Source organism: Ranitomeya imitator, chromosome 4 (assembly GCF_032444005.1).
Source record: "Ranitomeya imitator isolate aRanImi1 chromosome 4, aRanImi1.pri, whole genome shotgun sequence".
Classification (NCBI taxonomy): Eukaryota; Metazoa; Chordata; class Amphibia; order Anura; family Dendrobatidae; genus Ranitomeya; species Ranitomeya imitator.
This window is the reverse complement of record NC_091285.1, coordinates 658,069,169-658,079,079: the sequence shown is the minus strand read 5'-3', so window position 1 is coordinate 658,079,079 and position 9,911 is coordinate 658,069,169.

Below are 9,911 nucleotides of genomic sequence, written 5' to 3'. Positions count from 1 at the left end.
TTGCCAATGTAAGTCATTGGATGCGAGAAAAATATCCCACAGCATCCCGGACCATGCGAGTGATGTCCGATTTTTACGCACCAATGTCCTTTGAAAAGCCGGCAATTCATGTCCGGCGTACAGTAAAATTACACTGACAGGTTAGAATTGAATAGATATATACACATAGAATAGGTATATATATATATGTATATATATATATACTAGCTATTGAACCCGTTCTACGCCCGGGTGGCGAGCATTTATATTGGTATATGGTCTCCATCCTGTCATGTGCTGCTCCATCCTGCGTCCCCATCCTGTCATGTGCTGCTCCATCCTGCGCCCCCATCCTGTCATGTGCTGCTGCCATCCTGTGCCCCCGTTCTGTCATGTGCTGCTCCCATCCTGTCATGTGCTGCTGCCATCCTGCGCCCCCGTTCTGTCATGTGCTGCTCCCATCCTGTCATGTGCTGCTGCCATCCTGCGCCCCCGTTCTGTCATGTGCTGCTCCCATCCTGTCATGTGCTGCTCCCATCCTGCGCCACCGTTCTGTCATGTGCTGCTGCCATCCTGCGTCCCCATCCTGTCATGTGCTGCACCCATCCTGCGCCCCCGTTCTGTAATTTGCTGCTCCCATCCATATGCCCCATACGCTGCTCCATAAAGGTTGATGGCCCCATAAAATGCTCCATAGTATATGCCTCATATGCTGCTCCATTATGGTTGATGGCCCCCATAAGATGCTCCATACTATATGCCCCATATGCTGCTCCATAAAGATTTATGGCCCCATAAGATGCTCCATTGTATTATATGCCCCGTATGCTGCTGCGATATATATATATATATAAAAAAAAAAATAACATACTCACCTATCGTCGCTGGGCGCCGAGTGCTGGGGGGCCTGAGCAGGCGGGGACAGCGGCGCGCTGTGGGGGTCAGGTGCCGGTATCGCCGCTAGCTCAGGCCCCCAACACTTGCTATATTCACCTGTTTGTCCCGTTCCAGCGCTGCGTGCCGCTCCGTGTTCCGGGTCCTCTGGCTGTGACTGGTCAGTCAGAGGGCGGCGCGCATTAAGCGCGTCATCGCGCCCTCTGAACTGTGAACGTCACAGGCAGAGGACCCGGAAGATGGGGCGGCGCGCAGTGCTGGAACGGGACAGACAGGTGAATATAGCTTATACTTACCCTCCTGGCACGTCCCTGCCTCTCCGTTGGAGATCGCGGTGTGCGTTCAGTGCTTACGCATACCGCAATCTCCCGGGAGCGTCATTCTGTGGGGTCCAGACTGCGCCGGCGCTTGCACTTGCGCAGTCTATAAAGGCTTCGGACAGAGTGATGCTCCCAGCGTTATATTATAGATGTCAGTGAGACACATATATATATATATTTAATGCAGAGCTAGATAGCAGAAAAGCCGGTAATTCAATTGCCGGCTTTTGCTATCTCCTTCACAAACCAGACAGGATGTGACACATGGTTACATACAGTAAACCATCTCATATCCCTTATTTTATTACATATTCCACACTACTAATGTAAGAAGTGTATTTGTGTAAAATTGGGGGGCTCTAGCTGTTAAAATAAAGGGTTACATCACGGGCAAAATTGGCTCCCGCGCAATTTTCTCCACCAGAGTGGTAAAGCCAGTGACTGAGGGCAGATATTATTAGCATAGAGAGGGACCATGGTTATTGCCTCCCCCCCCCCCCCCTGGCTAAAAACATCGGCCCCAGCTACCCCAGAAAAGGCACATCTGTAAGATGCGCCTATTCTACCACTTGGCCAATCTCTTCCCATTCCCCTGTAGCGGTGGGATATGGGGTAATAAAGGGTTAATGCCACCTTGCTAAACTCATATGAAATCTAGCGTGAGAAAATATTCAGAAAAATTCCCATGCTGGAGTTCATATGAGGTTATGCCAGCAGGGGGCGCAGCACCGCAAGTCTAGGTAGCTACGTTCCCCTGCATTCCATTCATTCCTCAGATTTTAAAGGCAGGAGCACACTTGCATTAACAGAGCTCCTGGCTGTAAAATTATTTGACCCCTTCAGATGGATTTACAGCATGGGACAAGACTGAACGACAGAAGGTATGGAATATTGTTGATTTTTGTTTTAACTTTGATTCAGGTGACAAGGGCCTTCGATTGGATTGAGAGTATAATAAACTATTACAACACCCTGTGTCTTTATTTCATTAAAATACTTTTTTCCTAATGTGTGTGTGTTTTATTAACCATTTACTACTATTGGATTAATAATGGATAGGTGTCTTATTGACACCTCTCCATTATTAACCAGGCTTAATGTCACCTTACAATAGCAAGGTGGCATTAACCCTTTATTACCCCATATCCCACTGCTACAGGAGAGTGGGAAGAGAGTGGCCAAGTGCCAGAATAGGCGCATCTTACAGATGTGCCTTTTCTGGGGTGGCTGGGGGCAGATGTTTTTAGCCGGGGGGGGGGCAATATCCTTGGTCCCTCTCTAGGCTATCAATATCTGCCCTCAGTCACTGGCTTTACCACTCTGGTGGAGAAAATTGTGCGGGAGCCCACGTTAATTTTTTTTTCAGTTATTTAACCCCTTTCTGCCATTGGACATAATATTCCATCCATGTGGGGTGGGCCCTACTTCCCAAGGACATAATAGTACATCCAGCACGATCAGCTGCACTCAAGGGGGGAGCGCGGCCGGGTGTCAGCACACTATCGCAGCTGACATCCGGCACTATGTGCCAGGAGCGGTCACGGACCGCCCCCGGCACATTAACCCCCTGCACACTGCGATCAAACATGATCGCAGTGTTCCGGCGGTATAGGGAAACATCGCGCAGGGAGGGGGCTCCCTGCATGCTTCCCTGAGATCCTCAGAGCAACGCGATGTGATCGCGTTGCTGCGAGGGTCTCTTACCTCCTCCCTGCAGCAGGCCCGGATACAAAATGGCCACGGGGCTGCATCCGGGTCCTGCAGGGAGGTGGCTTGCAAGCGCCTGCTCAGAGCAGGCGTCGGGAAGCCCCCCTGATGTGTACGTCAGATCTTTGATCTGACACAGTGCACAGCAAAGTGTCAGATCAGCGATCTGTCACTTTACTGTGATGTCCGCCCCCCCCCCCCCCACCCGGGGCAAAGTAAAAAAGTTAAAAAAAAATTACATGTATAAAAAAAAAACCTAAATAAATAATAATAATAAAAAAATATTGTTCCGATAAATACATTCTTTTATCTAAATAATAAGAAAAAACAATAAAAGTACACATATTTAGTATCACCGCGGCCGTAACGACCTGGCCTATAAAACTGTCCCACTAGTTAACCCCTTCAGTGAACACCGTAAAAAAAAAAAAAACAAGGCAAAAAGCTACGCTTTATCATACTGCTGAACAAAAAGTGGAATAACACGCGATCAAAAAGATGGATATAAATAACCATGGTACTGCTGAAAACATCATCTTGTTCCGCAAAAAATGAGCCACCATACAATATCATCAGCGAAAAAATAAAAAAGTTATAGTCCTCAGAATAAAGCGATGCAAAAATAAATATTTTTTCTATAAAATAGTTTTTATCATATAAAAGGGCCAAAACATAAAAAATGCTATAAATGAGGTATCCCTGTAATCATACTGACTCAAAGAATAAAACTGCTTTATCCATTTTACCAAACGCGAAACGGTAGTAAAGCCCCCCCAAAAGAAATTCATGAATAGCTGGTTTTTGGTCATTCTGCCTCACAAAAATCGGAATAAAAAGCGATCAAAAAATGTCACATGCTCGACAATGTTACTAATAAAAACATCAACTCGTCCCGCAAAAAACAAGACCTCACATGACTCTGTGGACCAAAATATGGAAAAATTATAGCTCTCAAAATGTGGTAACACAAAAAATATGTTTTGCAATAAAAAGCGTCTTTTAGTGTGTGACAGCTGCCAATCATAAAAATCTGCTAGAAAACCCACTATAAAGAGTAAATCAAACCCCCCTTCATCACCCCCTTAGTTAGGGAAAAATTAAAAAAATGTATTTATTTCCATTTTCCCGTTAGGGTTAGGGCTAGGGTTAGGGCTATGGTTAGGGTTAGGGTTGGGGCTAGGGTTAGGGCTACAGTTAGGGTTGGGGCTAAAGTTAGGGTTAGGGTTGGGGCTAAAATTAGGGTTAGGGTTGGGGCTAAAGTTAGGATTAGGGTTTGGATTACATTTACGGTTGGGAATAGGGTTGGGATTAGGGTTAGGGGTGTGTCAGGGTTAGGGGTGTGGTTAGGGTTACCGTTGAGATCAGGGTTAGTGGTGTGATTGGATTAGGGTTTCAGTTATAATTGGGGGGTTTCCACTGTTAGGCACATCAGGGGCTCTCCAAACGCGACATGGCGTCCGATCTCAATTCCAGCCAATTCTGCGTTGAAAAAGCAAAACAGTGCTCCTTCCCTTCCGAGCTCTCCCGTGTGCCCAAACAGGGGTTTACCAAAACATATGGGGTATCAGTGTACTCAGGACATATTAGTCAACAACTTTTTGTGTCCAATTTCTCCTGTTACCCTTGTGAAAATAAAAACTTGGGGCTAAAAAATCTTTTTTGTGGAAAAAAAATATATTCTTTATTTTCACGACGCTGCATTATAAACTTCTGTGAAGCACTTGGGCATTTAAAGTTCTCAACACACATCTAGATAAGTTCCATGGGGGGTCTAGTTTTCAAAATGGGGTCGCTTGTGGGGTGTTTCTACTGTTTAGGTACATCAGGGGCTCTGCAAATGCAACATAACGCCCGCAGACCATTCTATCAAAGTCTGCATTCCAAAACGGCGCTCTTTCCCTTCCGAGCTCTGCTGTGCGCCCAAACAGTGGTCCCCCCACATATGGGGTACCAGCATACTCACGACAAATTGGACAACTTTTGGGGTTCAATTTCCCCTGTTACCCTTGTGAAAATAAAAACTTGGAGGTTAAAAAATCTTTTTTGTGGAAATTGTTTTATTTTTATTTTCATGACTCTGCATTATAAACTTCTGTGACGCACTTGGCATTCAAAGTTCTCACCACACATCTAGATAAGTTCCATGGGGGCTCTAGTTTTCAAAATGGGGTCACTTGTGGGGGGTTTCTACTGTTTAGGTACATCAGGGGCTCTGCAAATGCAACATAACGCCCGCAGACCATTCTATCAAAGTCTGCATTCCAAAACGGTGCTCCTTCCCTTCAGAGCTCTCCCATGCGCCCAAACGGTGGTTCCTCCAAACATATGGGGCATCAGCGTACTCAGGACAAATTGGACAACGACTTTTGGGGTCCAATTTCTCCTGTTACCCTTGGGAAAATACAAAACTGGGGGCTAAAAAAGAATTTTTGTTGGGAAAAAAAAGAATTTTTATTTTCACGGCCCTGCGTTATAAACTGTAGTGAAACACTTGGGTGTTCAAAGCTCTTACAACACATCTAGATGAGTTTCCAAAATGGTGTCACTTGTGGGGGGTTTCAATGTTTAGGCACATCAGTGGCTCTCCAAACGCAACATGGCGTCCCATCTCAATTCCAGTCAATTTTGCATTGAAAAGTCAAATGGCACTCCTTCCCTTACGAGCTCTACCAAGCGCCCAAACAGTGGTTTATCCCCACATATGGGGTATCAGCGTACTCAGGACAAATTGTAAAACAACTTTTGTGGTTCAATTTCTTCTCTTACCCTTGGGAAAATAAAACATTGGGGGCAAAAAGATCATTTTTGTAAAAAATATGATTTTTCATTTTTACGGCTCTACATTATATACTTCTGTGAGGCACTTGGTGGGTCAAAGTGCTCACCACACATCTAGATAAGTTCCTTAGAGGGTCTACTTTCAAAAATGGAGTCACTTGTGCGGGGTTTCAATGTTTAGGCACATCAGGGGCTCTCCAAACGCAACATGGCGTCCCATCTCAATTCCAGTCAATTTTGCATTGAAAAGTCAAATGGCGCTCCTTCGCTTCCGAGCTCTGCCATGCGCCCAAACAGTGGTTTACCCCCACATATGGGGTATCGGTGTACTCACGACAAATTGTTCAACAACTTTTGGGGTCCATTTTCTCCTGTTACTCTTGGTAAAATAAAACAAATTGGAGTTGAAGTAAATTTTTTGTGAAAAAAAGTTAAATGTTCATTTTTATTTAAACATACCAAAATACCAATAAACTTCTTGAATGTGGTTTTGAGCATCTTGAGGGGTTCAGTTTTTAGAATGGTGTCACACTTGGTTATTTTCTATCATATAGACCCCACAAAATGACTTCAAATGAGATGTGGTCCCTAAAAAACAATGGTGTTGTAGAAATGAGAAATTGCTGGTCAACTTTTAACCCTTATAACTCCCTAAAAAAAAAATTTTGGTTCCAAAATTGTGCTGATGTAAAGTAGACATGTAGGAAATGTTACTAATTAAGTATTTTGTGTGACATATCTCTGATTTAATTGCATAAAAATTCAAAGTTGGAAAATTGCGAAATTTTCAAAATTTTTGCCAAATTTCCATTTTTTTCACAAATAAACGCAGGTAATAGCAAAGAAATTTTACCACTATCATGACGTACAATATGTCACGAGAAAACAATGTCAGAATCACTGGGATCCGTTGAAGCGTTCCAGAGTTATAACTTCATAAAGGGACATTGGTCAGAATTGTAAAATTTGGCCCGGTCATTAACGTGCATACCACCCTTGGGGTAAAGGAGTTAACCCTTTATTTTAACAGCTAGAGCCACCAAATTTTACACAAAGACACTTCTTACATTAATAGTCACGATGGAATATGTAATAAAATGATGGAATATAGGCTGAACTGGATGGACAAATGTCTTTTTTCGGCCTTACTAACTATGTTACTATGTTACTATGTAAAATAAGGGATATGAGATGGTTTACTGTATGTAACCATGTCTCATATCCTGTCGGGTTTGTGAAGGAGAATGCAAAAGCCGGCAATTGAATTACCGGCTTTTCTGCTATCTAGCGCTGCATTAAATATAAACATATATATTGGTGTCTCAGTGACATATATATATGTATACTGTGTATACATATTCTATGTGTATACAGTATATATATTCTATCTTTTCTATTCTAATCTGTCAGTGTGATTTTACTGTACACAGCACTGATTTGCCGGCTTTTCAAAGGACACCGGTGCGTAAAAATCGGACAGCAATATGGATGTCATACGGATGTTGCGATAAAAAATCACGTGACACTTGCATGACAAATGCATAGTTTTTATCCGTTTTTTAGGTCTGTAAATCGGACCGCTTTTTTCCTCTCAAGTGGAAAAGAGCCCTAATACTTTGTGTAACAAGCAACGTGTGTAATATTCTTTCATGAGTGTGTCACGCCAACCTAAGCGATCTGGGGGTAGAAGATCCCTGCGTATTGTTAATCACAGATCTTCCATTTAGCCTGTGTGTTTGGATCCCACATTAAATGAATTTGGTTTCCTTTGTTGCTGAAGAGGTTAACGACCCCTTATATGCTGGTCCAAAACATACAGCTCCATTTCAGCTGCTTCTGGTCTGGTCGCTAAGGCTAGTTTCACATTTGCGTTACAATCCGCAGCATTTAATCCGCAACCTGAAACACACGATAAACCGCATGCAAACGTGTAAAAAAAAATAAAATTTAACAGGAGAAAAATCTAGATAACCAGACACCGCCAATGGGACTACAGAGGGCATGTATTATGGGATATCTATATATAGACCCTAAGACTGATGAAATCTTAACAGTGTGCTACTGTATCCTGTGTCATGATGGATCTTCACATGGAAAGCTTTTATTTCAACCTGGACTTCAAGCTGTTTCTTGCCTGTGCGTTTGCTTGGGAGCAACAAAGAAATAGAGAACGAAAGAGAAGGACACGGCGTAGGCGTTTTTGGAGACACCCCATTGTTGAACTCCGGGAGAGCCGTGGAGCCTACCACACGCTATATGGCGAGCTTAATGCCAACCCGGACAAATTCCCAGAATATACCAAAATATTTAGAATTGAGAGTCCTCAGTGGTTGAAACCTTTTAATGGCTAATTGAAAAGATGGTAACAAATTGCAAGCTTTCGAGACTACACAGTCTGTGTAGTTTCGAAAGCTTGCAATTTGTTACCATCTTTTCAGTTAGCCATTAAAAGGTATCAACCACTGAGGACTCTCAATTCTAAATATTTTTCTATCTACTGGCTAACACCCGCATCACCCGCTGCGGTCAACTGTTGAAGTTGGCCACATGCGGGACCAATTTGCTGCCTATTTTGATTCTAATATTTTATGTGTGGCATGGCAAGAAAATATTGTGTAAAATGTCCTGTTGGGTTTGGGTCTGTACCAGTTATCTTTTAAATGATACTAATATCTTTTGTTAATAAACTACGTGTTTTGATATCTTGACCGAGTCTCCTATGTATTTCCTCTAAAAACCACTTAGGTTGCTAGTGATAAGGTAGTTGAATTCATTACATCCTGTTTCTGTTCTGCAGTATCTATTGGACGCAGACTGAAGAAACGATGGAGGTATAATACAAAGCAGATCTACACTCATCAAGTCAGGTGTAATAAATAATGAATTCATGATGCACAAACAGCCTCATGAATTCACTATTTCTGACACATGTCCAGGTGAGTATAGATATGCCTTGTATGACCTCCATCGTCTCTTCAGTTTGTGTGAAATAGATTACGTAGACTGAAGAGAAAATGGAAGTAATGCAAGGCAGTTCTCTACTCACCAGGTCAGGTTTCATAAATAATGAGTTGAAGACGCAGAGTTTTGTGCATCATGAACTCACTATTTATGACACATGACTTGTTGAGTATAGTTCTGCTTTGTATTACCGCCATTTTCACTTCAGTCTGCGACACAGATTAATCAGACTGAAGAGATTATGGAGAAAATTCAAGTTATATATTTTTTTGCCACATCATAGCTCTATACCAAACACACAAAGCTGCAGTGTTGTACTTAATAACTCCTGGAGCTATCAGTTGGCAAAAAAATATAGTGTATGGCGCAGTGTTTTATAAGGCGCAAGGTGTGTGTTGCCGGTGGCGAAATACACAAATAACAAAACATTATTGGGGGCAAAAAACATTATTTATTTTTTAACAAAAAAATTTTTAACTGCGCCTGCTTGGGGTAGAGTGACAGAACTGGGGGGTGTGTAGCTGTGAGGCCTGGCTAAGTGTGGACGACGCAGGGGTGGCAGGAGAAGGGGCAATTAAAATAGTGGGGTCTGGGAGTTCAGGGATGGGGCTTGACACATGAGAGGCCTGAGACACACTGGAAGGGTGAGACAAACCTGACTTTACAGACACATTGGGAGGTGATGGGGAGGAATACAGATAGTACGCTGCTTTTTATTTTTTTTCCCTTTTTGGGATCTACGTGGTCTGGGGAGCCTCGGTGGGCTCATTTGTTGCGGCCTGGTCGTGGTGGACGACCTGTCAGGGTCCGGCTGCTGCACTGTGCTCGAAGAGAGGACAGCCATGCCAGAGTCCATTGTGCTCATAGACCAGACAGCCATGCTAGAGTCCATTGTGCTCGTAGAGCGGAAGGCCATACCAGGGTCCTGCTGCATCGTGGTGGTGGTGGAGTGGAAGGCCATGCCAGGGTCCTGCTGCTGCATGGTGGTGGGGAAGGCCATGCCTGGGTCCTGCTGCATCATGGTGGTGGTGGAGCGGAAGGCCATGCCAGGGTCCTGCTGCTGCATGGTGGTGGGAAAGGCCATGCCTGAGTTCTGCTGCATCGTGGTGGTGGTGGAGCGGAAGGTCATGCCAGGGTCCTGCTGCTGCATGGTGGTGGGGAAGTCCATGCCTGGGTCCTGTTGCATTGTGGTGGTGGTGGTCGAGCGGAAGGCCATGCCAGGGTCCTGCTGCTGCATGGTGGTGGCAGTGGAAGAGGTCCAAGCAGGAACAG